A 17,187-nucleotide genomic window follows, 5' to 3' on the forward strand; every position below is an offset into this window, starting at 1 on the left:
TGTGTATTTTCCTTAATTCTTGTTCATGCCAAGGCATCTTGCAAACAGGTTTTGTTTAGCTGTTGTGATTTCTGGTTTACATTGTTTTCAACTGGGAATGCTATAAATGCTTCTCGAATAACATGTCTGACTATCAGATGCATTCCCATGCCTGTAGTATTAACATCAGGCATGCCCTCTCCAAACCTGATACAGCAGGAACTGCTTCCCCTGGAGGTGCAGAGAAGCAGAATTAGGTTTGAATGGAAAAATCAAATAAAGCTGAATTGAGAGGAGAAAGAACTGGCATGAGTTTCTGAAGTGAAGGCTGAGTGTATTGTATTGTAGGCTATAAAACCGCTTAATTTAGTGACTAGTGTAAATGGGGCTACTCAGCATAGCATGGTGCCTACCTCTGCATTTTATCGACTCTGTCCTTCACAATCCTTAAAAAGGAAGTGCAGTCAGCAGGTATTACCTCACTTTATTGTAGAATAGCCACCTAACATTTGACAGCTGTTTTGCATCATGAGTGCTATGCATTGAGAAACTAATGGCACAGAGTCTTTCTAAAGAAGTATTTTTATTTTTTTAAAACAAAAAAATAAAGGAGATGTACGTAGTTCCTGGGAGGGAATACCATATGCTGTAGGGTGTCAGCTGTCAGCTGTCCTTCAGCAGTATCTGAATCTAGTGGCCATCCATTCTGGTCCTTGCTCAGCCTGGCAGCACAAGGCAGGATGACCTGGCTCCACACCAGTCATTGCAGTGCCATCATGAACATGTTGCCTGTGATGCTGTCTGTGTAGAAGCAGGCTGCAGTGTAAGAGCTGTGAAAGTGGGGATGGTGCCTTCGTGATGAGAAGACCTTCATGCTTACACAGAACTCTTGATTCATACCAAGTCAGAGTCCCAGCTGATGCAGCTCTTCTTGATAGATAAATTATGAAAATTATAGGAGCTCAGCAGAGTTTGGAGGCTTAGAAAGCGTATTAAACTGTAATGCTGTTTTGCAGCCTCATACGCTTTTTTGTGTGTGTTGTGAAGCTGCTATTTTCCACTTTTTTTTCCTGATGGTTTTCAGTATAAACAACGGCATGCTTCTCTTTTTGTTTTCTGTTGAAATAAAATTCTGTCTAATAATATAAAGAAAGCGATGAGGGAGAATTTTTGTCTGGGATGCAAAATCTGTATATGACTCATGCATATGGGTAGCATTAGACTGGTGATTATAGAGGACCCATTTTCTGTAAAAATTGCCTTGAACTAGACGTGAAACTTGATTCTAACTTTGAATATACACTGGTTTTGTTTACTTATTCTTTTCAGAATGGCAGATTTTTTCTGGCTTACATAATTTAAAAAATAATGGATGGGAGTAGATTATTAGATGACAGCTGTTGTCTCAAAATTCTATTCAGGAGGTTTTTTTCACATCTGTACTTCGTTTGTTCTTGTCTTGTCACTTAAGTATAAACCTGTTCCTGTGTTGAGACTGAAAATCGATTCTGGGTGTCCCAGGTTTTGATACAGTCCAAGTTTCAGGACAAGCAGGGACCTTAAAAGCCATACTCCCTTCCTTCTTTCCTGCTGTAGCTGTGCTGTCTTTGTACTGATGTATTGAAAAATAGGGTGTAATGAAGCACAAGGGAAAGAGTAAAATAAAAGTAGGAAATTGCAGTTGTAAAACACATATTTATAACAATTTTAACACCTTGTCTGTACTTGATTTCAAAAGTGTATAGATACATTTGCATGATCATATTTTTTTCCTTAGCATTGCTCTTTCTGTATTTCTTGCAAAGTCTGCATCTGCCACACTGAACCCCTCACTGTCTCCATTCCTAAACAGTCTGGCCAACAACAGGCAGCTAAACTGTTTGATTAATCAATATATTTTGCCTTCATTTGTATTTAGGCAGCCCTTTTCATCCTGAAATGATTACCTAACCAGGTAGCAGAAACAAACATTTTTGCTCATGTTATTTGAGATGTATTTTGCTTGGGATACACATGATTTTGGAAGAAAAATACAGCATTTTTTGTTTCCTCCTGAGTGCAGAGAATTACCATTCCTTGTGTAGAGTTATCACTCTGTGATGGAAGTTTGGAGAGCTGGTTAAGTGACCTCTTCCAGCTCAGAAATTGCTCCTCTTGCACCTTGTGCTTTCCTCTTCTCTTGACAGTTACACAGTTTCTCTGGCTTGAGGAATGTATCCCTCAGCAGTTCCAAAATGTGAATTTTTGGTTTCTAGAAGTTTAGTGAATTAAAATGCATTTTAAAAACTAAGATACTCTCTTATATGAAATAGCTTTCTTTTTTTTCCGAATACTAACAAAATTACTTCATGCTGGTTAGCAACTCAAAAACTACATCAGCCAATAATGAATATTAGAATCTGTGCATAAGAATTATGAAAAAATGAAGTGAAGGTACAGGGAATAGAAATAGCCTTTTAAGTTACCCATTAAACTCTTTTACTGTTGCCATTTACAGTACAGAAATATTTCCTGATTGCCCAGCAAACTAAAGTAACAAAAGAGGCTGATGCTGATTCTTCTGCTAAATTTTTTATTTTACAGAAAAGCCAAGTTTTGCAGCCTACTACTTGCTTGCATTGTCGCTAATTGAGTTTTAAATGTTGCAGTCTGTTTCCTGCTGTAATGATGATTTATATCTTTCTAGTTAATGAACCTAGATCATTAGAGCATCCCTGTTCAAGGGGTGCCTTGAAAAGCACAGCAGTGTCACGGTCCACTGAAAAGTGGTGATTCTTTATCCTTTTACTTAAAAAGGAACTTCACAGAATAATGTTCTTGTAGGTGACAAACAAAAACCTCTGCTAGACACAGAACCTCAGTCTGGGAAAGTATTTTGGCTAGTCAGGTGTGAAAAAAATCCTACAAATCATTAATATGAATGATTACAGAAAGATGACAGGGTTAGTCCAGTTCTTAATGACTAGATCTTATAATGCCACTTCAGGGGTGTGAGACTCTCTTGGTGTTTCACAATATCATCATATATGCCTTAAAGGACACTATAATTAAAGGCAAGTAAGATAATGATATTTACTAACTCTGAGTAGGAAACCCACAAAGAAAACAAGTAGTAACTGTTTATTTGGGTATTTTGTTCTCCTTTGCAAATATTTCTGGAGGTGTTCTTTTCTGAAGTGAAACAATAGTCTGTAAATGAGATCTGTGTGAGTTTGTAAATGAATAAGATTTTATTATAAAGGCACTGCTGAATGCTAATAAGTTTCTTGGCTGTAAGCTGCCCACTAATTTATTTAAATTGCAGAAATTATGTTCTTTAGTTGAGTTACTTTTATATAAGATAACTATTTGTATTCAGTCATATACAGTAAGCCAGCCTGGAACTATCTTGAGAGAGGCGTACAATGAACATTAAGAATTGTTGTTTCAGTGTAAATCACATCTGATCCTTATTGTTTACCCGTGCTACTACTGATGGCTCACTAAGACTGTGCAGTTCAAATAGGGTTGTTTTTTTGTGGTGGGATTTTTTTTCCTTATTGTTGTTGTTGTTTGTTTTTTGTGTGTTTGTTTGGGTTGTTTGGCAGTTTTTTAGCAGAGATATGAATAGGTGTAGTAGAACTTCCTTGCAATAATTTTAAAAAAGTTAAAAATGAGAAAACTGCTTTCTGGACTTTTGCAAGATTTATGCCTGCTGCAGAAGGCTTGCTAGACTGCAGAAGTCTGAGGCAGCTTTGTTCTTTCGATTGCCTTATTTCTGCTGTTTGTTTATAAGAGTAGATCAAGAAGGGTGCAGAGAAAGTCCCGAGTCCTTTCCTGCTGAAGCTCAGGACTGGAAGCTGTTCCTTGGTCTGCTTGGAAGGGACAGCTCAAACTCTTCCAACATTGGGCGAGAATCTTCCAGACCCTGCCCAGATCCTGGGATCCCCTGTAGCTGCATCCTTGGCTCGTCAGTCCTTGATGGAAGAGATGACAGTAATGGTGTCCATGGCATGTTTCTAATCCTCAATCCTCTGGGAGAAATTGTCAAAACAGTTCCAGCATTTTAGGTCTTACCTATGTGACCCAGTTTCGGTGTGTCTTTAATCCAATCTGAAAAGGTATTTGAAATTACCCAAATGACTTTTTTTTCCATGTGTTTAGTTCTTAAAATAGTCTTTTAGACTTCTATAATTCTTAAAGTACTAACATTTATGAAAGGTGACACACTCTGTTCTTTGGTGGAAAAACTCAAATATTTTCAAGCTCTACGTACATTCTTTTGAGTTAAGAGAATTAGTTGTTGGTTTGGTTTTTTTAATTTTAGAATTGTGTGTTACCCAAGACAGCATGAAGAAGGAGAAAAATGGGTTGAAAGCCCATTTTTTCCAGCTTACGTTTTTTGATAGCACATTCGTCAGCTCTACTTCCTGTGTTGGATAGATATCCCTGCTTCTCTTGGACACCAGAAAGACAGACACACAATTACTTCTTTTGTGGGTGATGATCTCCTGAAACTTGATTACCTTACTCACGTTTTTTCTGATGATAAGGTCCTATCTTCACTGACTCATATTTTTAGTCACAATGATATGTCTTCCTTTTTTTATAAGAAGCTTCTGTTGATTTTACTTTTTTTTTCTTTTGGTCACATGCTTTTCAGCTTTCTAGTGGACTATTTATAGTAGGTAGACTGTTGAAGATCTTTACTGAATTTTCTCTACCAACTTCAGTAATAAATACTTAAATTTGAAATATAGATATACAAGAAAATCGTATGAAATTTTCAATGAAAATATAGGTTATAAAACTCTCAGAATATATGGAAACTTCTAAGTGTAATAAATACAGGTTTATGATCCAAGAGGTTTTTTTTTACTACTTGGCCAGATACAAGAGGCTAAAAAAAGACACTGCCAAGCAATTTCTACAGTTCCAGTTAAGCACAGGCAAGCTCAAACAAACATATGCATACATTAGAATTTTATTATTTTTATGTCCCTGAAAGATGTCTGCCTTGCAGTCACTTCCAATAACCAGGCTATTGCAATCTAGAGGAGTAGCAAGCAGCCTGAAAAGTCCATGAAGTGCAAATTGTGTAATTTTTTTCTTAGTGCATATTTTTCAATTGACAGTAACAAATCCACAGGAGAACTATTTCCCTTGAATTGCTGGACTGCTGAGAGCAAAACTTGACCGATCAGTTGTACTGACCATTACAAGGGAGAAGCAGCAGCAGAAATCTGTGCTTTATAAAGGAATCTGTAACGAGGACAAAATATTTTGTTTCATAAAATCAAGGCATCATGTTCTTGGGAATAAAACCTCTTGCGTGCTTGCAAGCAAGGAATAGAATAGCCAAAAATATGCATTAAAAATAATATAAATTCCATCATGAAAATATGTCTTCAGTGTAGAAGATAGCAGGTCCACTATTCTTCTGGTGTAAAGGAGGCAGTTAAGCTATTCATTGTAGAAAAAAACAAAGGGAATTAGACATTAATAAAGAAATTATTCGAATAAGAAATTTGAGTGGTCTCCCTTTTTGTAGCTTAAGTCTGTTGAACTGGAGTTAGGTTTTCTTGCCAGGTGCTGGAGTCCAAACTTTGTCTGACAATATGTGGATGGTGGTAATATTTGCTCTCAGACAATAACTACCAATTTTGACTCTCTTAAGAACTTCTTTTTGTCTTTTTTTTTTCTTGTTTCTTTTTGTTAGCAACAATGTAAAATTTAAGCATCTGGAAGTATCTCTGGACTCATAAAGACCTATAAACCCAGGATAGATGCAGACATGATTGCTCAAAACCACAGTGGGGTATTGTGTGTTGGCTGTTTTCCTTACCAGTGACAGCAATTTTATTGCAAGAAAATTTGTAACATTGCTGAATTTACTGCATTTACCCTGAATGTGTGAGGAAGTTGACTCTCTTCATTTGGCATTTGAGTTTTGGGTTTCACTTTTTTTTGGTAGTACTAGTTTTTGTTTTGTTTTAATGAATGTTCAGCTTCCCATGATGATTCACTGCTTTGGTCGATGATTTCATTGTTCTTAGTGAAGGATTCTGGTCAGAGAGATTCCTGGAGTTGCCTTGATAAGGGTCTGTGGTTTTGAGCACTTCTTTGGGTTTTCACTTGGCACTGACCAGAGATTGCACAGCTTTGTTGAGCCAGAAGCACATAATGGCAGAGGTCGTCTTGGGATGGACCCTCGCAGCCTGTAAGAGATGGTGAAAAGTGGCATTTCTCTCTGAAATTTAGTGTTAATGAGGAGTCACAAACACCCCACAGATAATAAGACTCCAGATAAAGAATTTCAAGTACAAGAGATACTCTGTAACTTGTGAGCATTTCCAGCCGATTGCTTTTGTCAAATCATTTTTCACCATAAACGTCTCCAGGGTCCTTGTTTTCTACAGCTGTGAGCTGGACTTAAAGCTGCAGGAAGTGCATGCTAAAGAGAGATGAGGGGAATAAATGCAATTCTTTTAATACCACGGATAGGATTTTTTTTTTCAGGGCAAAAGTAAACTACTCTATGGCTGGTTTTGGGGTTAGTATTGTAGTAGTTATAGTTGGAAAGAACATTTTCTGGAATGATTGAAACTGTTAATGTTTTTGATCTTAGCCAAAAGTAGACAATGTTCTTTCTGAAAAATGAATCATTCTACAGAGCAAGAGAGTAAGAGGAAAGTTCTTTTTAAAAAAAGGGCTTAACCTCTTAAATCCCTGCATGAAGATAGTGTTATATTAAAAAAATATCACCAGTACCCAATTTGCATGCAATAGAAAGAGGGAAATGTGCCCTGTTAAAGCATTATTTTGCTGTGTGCTCTGACAGGATTGTGTTACGTAAAATATTCAAAGGAGTATATGCTTTGTGGTCTAATATAATGAGCATGTCTTTGGTTATCCAAGTGTGTTGTTGAAGTGCAGCTGATATTAGCCCAGTAAGGTTCTGAAGGATAAGCATCTCCTGCTAAAATACAGATTTGCCTTGTTGTGCTGTAAGTAATAGTAATTTAGCAGTACTCTTCTCCTTAAATGCATGATGCCTTACAGAGCTGGAATATTATGCTTGCATGTAGTAGTAGTTCATACACCAGTCTCCGAAGAAGAGCAGGCATGTTGTTGCTTTAAGAGGAAATGGATTGTATTTTCAGATACTTCCTTTATTATAAATGCCTCATTTAAATGCATGTACATTTTAATTTCCCAAATCTTCATTTGCAAAGCCTAGCCATGATGATGACATTATAATTTAAAGTACTGTATCTTAACAGAAACACTGTTTTGTATTTATATTAGGTATATGTCTAGGATTATGGTGTTCCATATTCCTTGAAAGCAGGTAATCTGGGAAGTGCTATGGAAGAAGTAATCACACAGCTCCTATCAGAATTAATGAACACTGTAGCTAGATCCTCTGACCTTCCTGAAAATCTTATCCTTGCAATACAAAAAGCTGACTCAGAAGTTTATTTGATATCTGTACATACAACTTTTTATTGAAGTCCCAAGTCTGTGAGGTTATTTTTCTCATCTGGAACTGTAGCTGGGGATGTTTTCAGGCCATGTATATTCTGATTACACGATTGGCATTTGGCTGATCTGTTTGGCTGAGGCTGATACAAGCAGCAGAGACCTTTATCCTGCAAATGCAAAATGTAAGGTGGTGAAGGTCCTTGGATGGAGATACTGAATTCATATACACTTAATTCACATATGAAATTTAACCTAATCAAATGCCAGTCAAATCTTGTTAGACTTACTGGTGACATATTAAACACTTATTTACCTCCCCTTGGAATGTCTGGTCTGTAATCATTAAAAATCTATCTGATAACTCTATATTAGAAGCCTGAAAGGATGACATATTAGAGATTACTGATAGACTACAGACCAGAAGAGTGCCATAAATGCCAATTCAGTGTAATAGAATTTTTTTCCATTTTTTCACTATTTTTTTCTTTGCAACCTAGTGGCCCTCTCTTCTTATCTCTGTTTCTGAATAGCAGTACTCACCTCCCAAAACATCTTTCTGCATGTGATGTGGCTTTCTGCCAAAGTAATACTTCTTTCCTGTCCCTCCCCTCCTCAGACTTTTTGGGGTTTTTTACCCCTCAGCCAGACATTAGGAAAACAGTTGTCAATATATGGGGAGAGACATTAGTTTGCTTGAGGAGCACAGTGCAGGAGCTAGCCCAGGTATGCCTCTCTGCCACCCCTAGTGCTTCCCAGAATCCTCTCTACCTTTCATGCACTCATTATGTATTGTAACAAAAAGGTTATACAAAGAAACATAATTAAGACTACTCAGTTCATCAGCATGACTTCTTTTTGTTCATTTTAATAATCATCATTAAGTGATAGAAGTTTGTTTCAGCCCAAACCATTCTGTGATCCATGTTGATTTAGGATCAGCATATGGATTTAACCACCTACACAAGATCATGTTTAGGTATATGTTTTCAACCAGAGGAAATTAATGCGGTCAACTCTTCCTTGCACTGGTTCCTATAACTAATTGTCATAAGAGCTTTTACTTGGACAGAAATTACTTCTGCTTGAAAGTACTTTCCTCAAAGGTTAAGCGATTTTTACCAAGAATTAGATTTGTATAAGACTTTGGTTATGGAATTTGGATTCTATAATTTCAAAAAATGATCATCTGTGTCGTGAACTAGAATTGGACACGTTTGCATTTTACTTGATTTCCTTAACCTTACACCCATAGACTATCACATGAATACCCATAGTACAGAAAGGTTAAAGTAATAGCTCAAGCGCCTCAAAGACAGGGGTGCAAAAACTGAAGTTAAAGCTCAGTAGGTCTTCAGTGCTAGCTCTTTTCACTTGTGGCTCCAAATTTAGGCTCAAATGCTGAATTTGATTGAATTTCTTTGAAGCTAATTGTGCTGGCTCTTCCAACTCAGGGTGCGTACAAGTATCCATGTTGATACTGCTGGTTGCTTATTAGGAGCACAGGAATTTGAGAAATACTATTTTTATTTTCCCTTAACTTCTGTTTCTGGGAAATAGAGACAGTGTGCTATAGATCCAAAGGTAATGAAAAAATACATTTGTTTGTGGTGAGCAAATATTTGTTTTCCGCTGATAAGACAAATTGTTGTACTGAAGGAAGGAGGATGCTCTTTGTCATGGAGTATTGCTTCTGATTCTTAATAAAATCACTAGTGGGTGTGGTATGAAGCATAAAACAGGGCAGTGATGGCACAAAATGAGGAAACTGTGACAGCAAATGTTATCCCCTGGTGAAAATGGAAAACCTATATTACAAGCCAACATGAACGTTTTTGTGGTTGGGTTTTTAGATGCTAGGCATTCATATACTGAAGCTTGACATGTTAATACTGCTACCATTAAAATCTTGTAAATTGTTGGGTGCTTGGAAGGTAATTGGATTACAGTCTGTGAGGGTAATACTAAAATTCAGCATATGGAAGAGCAAACGAGGATACTATCCATCAAAGGTTTCTTTGGGTTTTATAGAACTATCACTGTGTCCATGTAATACCAGTGCCTTTGTTTTAACTTTACTGGGGTTGAGATTTGCACTGCTGAGAGAAAAACTAATTGTAAAGAAACCTGATCCTGAGTGTTGAAATAAATCATTAACAAAAAAAAATATTGCTTTATTTGAGCTTTTCCTCTTAAAAAACCCTTTTCTCATTTTGCCTTGTTTCACCTTCCCTAAATTTCATTTGGAACATTGTGTTTAAAAACAGTGTGTGCTTGAACACTTCTTGTGCAGGACCTTCCTTCCTCACTGAAAGGGTTGTCTTATTCTGGTGTGTTGAATTGTATGGAGCAATATGAGGATGTATTGTTCTCTCTCAGGCTAGCCCTGCCTTCCTCCTGACTGAACCTGTGACTTTATAAACTATTAAAATTCCTTGGGCCTTTTGTTTTTTACATCTGTAAAACTGAGGATACGAGAATTTTCCTATTGCTATAAATAACCTCAATCTCAGGATATGATCTGGAAATCCTGATCCAAACACCAGTGAAGCACTTTCCTTACAAGTAATCCTTCTGATGGGGTTATTTGTGGAACATGCGTTGCTCCCTGATGCTAAGGGTGCATTAACAGGAGATAATGACAGCATGCTTGCTTTTATATTTGCTATGGAGGATGCTCAGGGGCAGTGCTGACCTTGGAGGGTGGCAGGGGAAGAGACAGTTGTTTCTTTGATGTGTATGGGAATGAATGATGTTTTAGTCCTATCACGTTTTTTTCCTCCCTCTGTGACCTAATTCAGCATCTTCTGGTATATGCGATGAAAGCACCTATCCCTGCTGATCTTGGAAGAAAGATCTGCAAAATATTCACTAGATTACCATCCCCTTTCCACTCTCTTACGTGGCTTTGACCTGGAATTAAAAATTTTCATTTAGCACCTCGCTGCTGGGACACCCAGGACACTCTCCTGAAAAATTCAGCTGGGGTAGGGGCATGGAGGGAAGGGATTTTTCTCTGCCAGTGTAGGTTTTACAGTTCTTGATAGAGCCTGTTTCCTGAGACAGTTGCTTCTGATATTTCTTATATACATAAAGGCACTCCTCTGCTGGCTAGGCTTATGTACCTGGTTTTTATTTTGTTTAGAGACACTGCAAATAATATTGTGACACCAAAAGTAATATTGTGGAGCTATTTTTAAAAACTCTGTGGTGAAGATATTTTTCTAGGCTTAACATCTTGAAGGGCTTGCTGCTGCATGGGTTAGGGGATTTTTTTGCTTCACCACAGAATATTAATGACTATTGTCCTGAAGGTCTTTTCTGATGTGATGTTTTTCTTCTCTTTTTCACTCTGTCTATTCAAATCAAGTGTCATTAATTTGTTCTAGCCTTCGGGGAATGGTGGGAGAAAACTAACTCCTATTAGGAGGAGTGAGCGTAGGTGATCTTTACAGACACTAGAATTGCAAGTGTTGACAGAGCAGAACATAGTAGTGTCCTTGTGTGTTACCCAGAAAAAAGCTTTTTCCAAGTTGGTTTGGTTTTTTTCCTCTGTACAAAGAAGGAAAGTTGACAACCAGACAACACAGGCAAATGTGGCCTTGATGGTTCATTTACTGTTTCCATTGCTGTACCTCTGTGTTTAATGGTTTCATCTTTGGTTAAACAGGCCTCTTTATGAAAATATGTAATTACAGTTTTTTGTTAATGCCAGTTCGCTCTGGTAGTATAAACTCATCAATTCGCATGCAGTGATTGAAGGGAGAGGATAGATGACAGCCTGTTATAATCATGTTAGGTAACCAGATATGAATATGAATGAGATCGTGCTTCTTTTGGAAATAGAGCTGTGTTGTTCAATACACCTAGTATAACAAACATTCATAGGAAAGCCCATTATGTTGAGTCTTGTGGTTTTGTTAGGACAAGTTACCTAGTGAGCTGTCTGAATGATTCTGACTTTAATTTGAGTAAGTAATGAAGTCTGCAAGTTCCTTTAACATCTCACTTATAAACAGGAACGGAACTGTATGATGATGTAACTTAACCACAGAGTTTGTGTCTTGAGCAGTGCTTCAGTGAGCAGCTACAAACAAAAACTTATGAAGTTTCTTCTTTTATTTTGTACTTCTCCTTCCTTCTTGTTCTCCAAAAAATAAGGAAGAAAATTGCTCTTTCTTTAGCAATAAAAAACCCCCAAAAAAGCAGTGTGGAATAAAACTGTGGTATTCTGAACATTTCATATTGCTGTAACAATATATAATGTTTCTCAGAAACACACTTGGAAACAAAGCTCATTCAAGCTGAAAGATTGCATAATCAAGGACATGTCACCCTTATATGTGATTTTGTGCTTAAATTTTGAGGAAAACAAGACTCCTGGTTAACAGTTTAGGCCTTCAGGAACAATACAGTAGTTTTTCTTGAAGCACCTGAGAATTTCATGCATACAGCTCTTGCAGATGTTTTCCCTCAGATTTATCAGTTGTCTAAGAAAACCCAGTCTTTGACAACTCAGCTACAAAAGTTGGTCTAGGTGGTTTTGCTTTGCCTTTATGTGTCCACTGTTGCTTGTAAGTACTTCGTCCTCACTTGGCTTCTTCACTTAGTCCTTTGTAAGTTTTCATTGCTTCAAACTACTTCCCTGGAGAAATGGTTAGGACATACTTTTCACTGGGGCATGCAGCCTCTTTACCATCTTATTTTGTAGATCTGTGCAAAGGACTATCCACAAGTCAGCTCAGACATGTCCAGGTTTACATGGCGCACTCTTTTCTTAGTCAGTAAGGATTTGTAAGTACCAGGTGTCCTTGAAAAGCAGTAAGCTCTCGGAAGCATTTACTCACTAATGGAATGGTAAGCAGCTAAACACTTCCAAAACATTGTACAAAACAACCTTCTGTGGGATTTGCAGTCTGCATTCTGCAGTGTAACTCAATAGGGTGTTTTTCTCCCTTAGGTTTTTCAGTATCGTGTGCTGCTTTACTCAAGCACAGTCTCCTGGTTCTCTGTGCAAAAACATCCCTAGCTCAGTGATTGTAAAGAACAAGTTGTCAAGTGATGGATATTATTCCCTACACAGTGGTTTAAAAGGTGTCTTTTCTTCATTGTTTTTAATTGTCATACGTGTGTGAGTTTGCAGATGTTGCTTCAGAAGCTGATGAAAAGAGTGTTGCGTATCTGCTCCTAATACCCGATGGCATTTGAAGATGAGAGTATAATCTTGTGATACATGGAATGGAAATTCACTTGAAACAGTAATGGTATTTTACTATCAGACTGTAATGTTGCACCAATTAAGTATATGATAAATGGGAAAATAAGTGCAGCATATCCAAACTGTTACAGATAGAAAATTTGTGAATTGACAGTGTTTAATGTACTATGAATATAAATTTTGTTCTTAATATCCAATTGGAGTGGGAAACCACACAGAATAATCTCTGGATTGAGTCTCTATGTAGTGAAGGGCATTTAGTTATCGGAAGGAAGGCAGGTGAAAAGCATTTACAGACGTTTTATGTATGCCAATAAACACTGCACTCTAAATCACTGTTATACCACTTTGTCATCTATAAATAACTGGCAAAACCACTGCTAAGCTTTGGATTTCCTTCACTACTAATACCACTTGAAATCAGTGGTTCCTGTTTCAATATTGCTTGTTCCTTTGACATAAATCAAAGAGAGATCCTCACAGTGAAGCCATCAGAAACATAATTTAATTTGTACTAGGATGACAAAAATATTTCTCCTGTCTCTCTTCCTTATCTAATTTCTATTTTTAAAATAAAATAGTATTTTATAGATACTTATATTCTGGTGCTATAGGTTAAGATGGTTTAGTGGATCAAAGTAGTCATCATAACAAGTAGGAAAAGCTGCTTAGAAATGTGATTTCTCAGTAATTACAGGGGCAGTCCTGTGAAGTTGAATCTTGTGGTGGGGCCCATGTCTTCCCTGAAAACTTCCTCAACTGGGATAAATTTCCAAGGAGTCCACAAATAACCAGTGTTTCTTAAGCTTTCAGATTTTACTAACAGTTAATTTGTCGAAGATCAGGACATCAGCTTCAAATAGCTTAAAACATCGGTTTACGACTGTGCTGTGCAGTTCTAGGGCTTGCTGTCTTGAGAGGTTAGGTATGCTATTGGTAGGCTCAGATAGACAAATTCTTGAGCAACAAGTTTGGTGCCTGAACTGATCCCTGAAAATAGTAAGCAAGTGGAAACACTGTTTTGTTGTTGACCAGAGGCAATTTAAGAAAATAAAGGAAGTTGAAAAGCTCTGGGTAAATAAAGCAGAGCGGTCTTTTTAGGGGAGAAAAAATTGCTGTCAGATTACTTTATCATAAATGGATGAGTGTAAAAAGGCCATGATTTGATGTCACTTTTGGGGAATCAGTGATACTGGAAAATATGTGAATTCCTCCTCTTGTGTGTTTTTTTGTACAAACACAGCTGCTTTTAATGTTCATCCCACACACGTACAAACCATTTTTCATGTTCCCTTTGTCCATAGTTTAAATCCATAATATGTTGATCCTGGAGATCTAATTAAGAATTGCATTTCCTGCTTCACTGTGCTGGGCATTATTTTGTTGTTATTTGATGAAAAAACATTCATATCTCTTTGCATGTGTTGTTCGACAGCAAGTGCTCCAGTACCAAAAAAGGACCTGCACAAGTATAAAAAAATAGGACTTGCCTGGCAAAATTGACCAGAGCGACAGATCCAGTGGCAATGCTTGTAAAAGAGTAAACCTGACTATATAATAACTAGTGTGCTTTTAAGTTTTTCTTTCTGTAGCAGGAAGGAGGAAAGTAATGGACTTGGTTTTGTAGAAGCAGCATGGAGTGGATATGGACCCTCTCCTATGGGCTCTTGGGACGGTGCTGCAAGGTTCTTTGTTAGTGAACACAAGATGGGAAGACTATGACAGAGTTATTGGCTGGTGGATGTTTCTGAATGAATGGAAATATGATGCTGGATCTCTTCTGTCCCCACCTAATGAAAGATAAAGAATCGGATTCACCTTCCAGGGAAATCTTCCAGATTTGAGGTTCATAAGAATTTAGAGTTGGAAAAGAAAGGTGACAGAACTATACCATTAGAAACAGTTGTTTTCAAACTACATATGGAGCACAGTACTGTATGCAGGCAAAATTGCCCTTTAATTTACTTGTAAATAAGGCTGTTCATCAGAATGTGAGTTTTACACTGCAAGGATGTTTCAAGTCTATATGTGCAGACCTGGAAAGTGTGAAATCCTTAAGATATTCCATGCTATTCCAGGCAAAATACTGATTGGATTAACTGTATGTAACAGTGTAGTTTTTCAGTAGGAGTTCTGAGATCTTACCATAATAAATTGAATCTCAATGCTAACTCTTAATTTCGAGTATCTTCCTCCCACTGCTTTTTACCTGCTGATTATATGCTTCTCTTTTGGAACGACTTCAATTGGCAAGGTTGGCTTTGGGGGCTGGGCTTTTCAGCTTTACATCTTAGATTGGGTTTTTTTTGTCATGGTGTTGGGTTTTTTTGTTTGTTTGTTTGTTTGTTTTTTCCTGGATACATTTCTGCATCTACTGCCAAGTTTAAAAGAAGTAGGCTGCTCTGTGCAAAGTGCCTGGAATATCAATCTAGTATCAATTCTCAAGACCAATTCAGAATTTTGCAAGTCATGGGATTGCAGAGCTCTGCACTTTTTATTTCTGTCTTCTTCACTGTTTTGCTTACTGCTTTTCTGACTTGTGACAAATCCATGGACATACAGCTACTTGGAGAAAGCTTTCTGGTTTCTCTGTAAAGGCCTCAATGTATTTACCTGTTCACACATCTGCATACCAAAAAAAAAAAAAAAAAAGTCTGGTTTCTTTGTGCTTTAAGTGAAAGTACAAAAGTTAAATCCATTTAAAAATCTTTCAGTCTTGTTCAACTTCAGGCTTTTGCAGTTGGAGCAAATGGGGGCGGGCGATAATTGGTAGAGCTGTACAGTTACATAACTAAAAGCTTTTCTGCTGGAAGTTAGGAGAGCAGATTGCCTGGCCATCAATATGCGACACGTGTTTTTAATCTTCCCACAGTGTCCATGCAGAGGAGTACAGTCAAGAAGTTTGGTAGATTAATGTGTTCAAATAAAAGTGTTATTGAAAAATTCCTTTTGGGATACAGTTTTTTGGTTTTTTTTTAGAGAAACAGTGGTGGTGTTATACCACTTGAGGATTTAAATAGTATTTATTTTGCATAATTAATGGCAGATATTATTTTTAGGTAGAAATTGTAACTGTTGATGGCTTTTAGCATGAAAGTTGTCATCTGAAACTCACAGTTGGGAGTCAACTTGGAAAAAGATGATACAATGTAGCACAGTGGTGATAAGATAAAATATGCTATTTTATGGGGAAAATATCATGTTACTATCACAGTAGAATGATCAGCTAGCAAGCAATCATGAATACTATCACCAGTTTCTCATAAATATTCATGAAAGAGTGATTGGGACATCACTGGGGTTTTTCTGTATTCAGGGGGTGGGTGGTTGCTTGGTTTTGGTTTGGATGGGGGTTGGTTTTGTATATTTATTTTTTTTTTTTTGATGGAATGACACCATAGGTCCTATTATTAGTGTATACATTTAGAGAAAAGGGATACGAGTTAAAAAGTATAATGCGACAGTGGACTGAGATGTGACACTTTTTGCACTGTGAGTTTGTTGGTTTTGGTGTTACAGCTGTTGTATATAGTCCTTTTGTATCTATATGAAGGTGTGACTTCATGCTTCTCCATGGCGTGTGAAAAATGTGAGGTTTGCTTATCCATGATGGAACAAGACCATTACATCAGAGAGAGCATCTGAATTCTACTGAAGCTGGGCTGCCTTTGCCAGGCCTATCTTGTGTCCTTGGTTTTCTTCAGTTACTTCATAATCACCCTCAGAGTTTGAATATCAAATTGTTTTTTTTGAGTCACTAAAGGGAAAACCAGTCTAAACTGACCTCAGTAAGTCAGAACTGTTAACATCTTCTTTGTTAAGAATCATTGCCATAAAAGTCCCAGGCTTGGCCCTAAACAGGGTATGTGTGTGGGAAGTTCTCCTACTCTCTTGGGTAGAAGAAACAAAGCAAGGCAAAACAAAGCAGGTTTTGACACAGCACTTTTGGTTAGGCTTCCATGGGGTTCTCCAAATGCCTTGCCTACGCTCCTGCAGATGCTCAAAATCACCCACCAGGGAGTTTGCAATTCCACAAGATAACCAAGCCAAGGTCTTGTCCTTAAGGCACAGACAGAGGCATCCCCGCTTAGCCCGGGCTTTGTGTCACTTGTGCTTGGTCTGTTTGGGGTTTATTGGGGTTGCTCTTTCTAGGGAAGCTGCCTGTTAGATTGACTTTACTGCAGTGAAGTAGAACAAATCAGAATTACATGAGGTTAAATAAAGGGGTAGAGGTTAAAACATGAAACACCAGTGTCCTCTTGTGTAAGACATGCTTTGGGAAAGCAAGCAGACTGTTTTTCTGTACAGAAACCAGAAGTCAGAAGTGTGTCAGTTTAACCAGTGGCATGCACAGGACAGGCATGCTTTGCATTTTATGGAAAGCATGTTGGGGTTCCTCTAGGTTTAAGACTAGGAAAAATAGAAGAGTAATGTTAAAAGAAAGAGTAACCTTGCTTGAACATGTTCTCTCTTTCAGGGCAGCTTTGGTTTGTCTTACTACTATTGCCAGTATTGTGTGCCCTGGTCAG

At 37.5% G+C, this 17,187-nt stretch overlaps 1 protein-coding gene across 3 annotated transcripts in view; it reads left to right on the plus strand.

The window, feature by feature from the left end:
* PPP3CA (protein phosphatase 3 catalytic subunit alpha) overlaps positions 1 to 17,187 on the plus strand; it is a 189,807-nt gene that overhangs the window by 118,349 nt on the left and 54,271 nt on the right. The window lies entirely within an intron of this gene.

This window comes from Chiroxiphia lanceolata, chromosome 4 (genome assembly GCF_009829145.1).
Source record: "Chiroxiphia lanceolata isolate bChiLan1 chromosome 4, bChiLan1.pri, whole genome shotgun sequence".
NCBI classification, from domain to species: domain Eukaryota; kingdom Metazoa; phylum Chordata; class Aves; order Passeriformes; family Pipridae; genus Chiroxiphia; species Chiroxiphia lanceolata.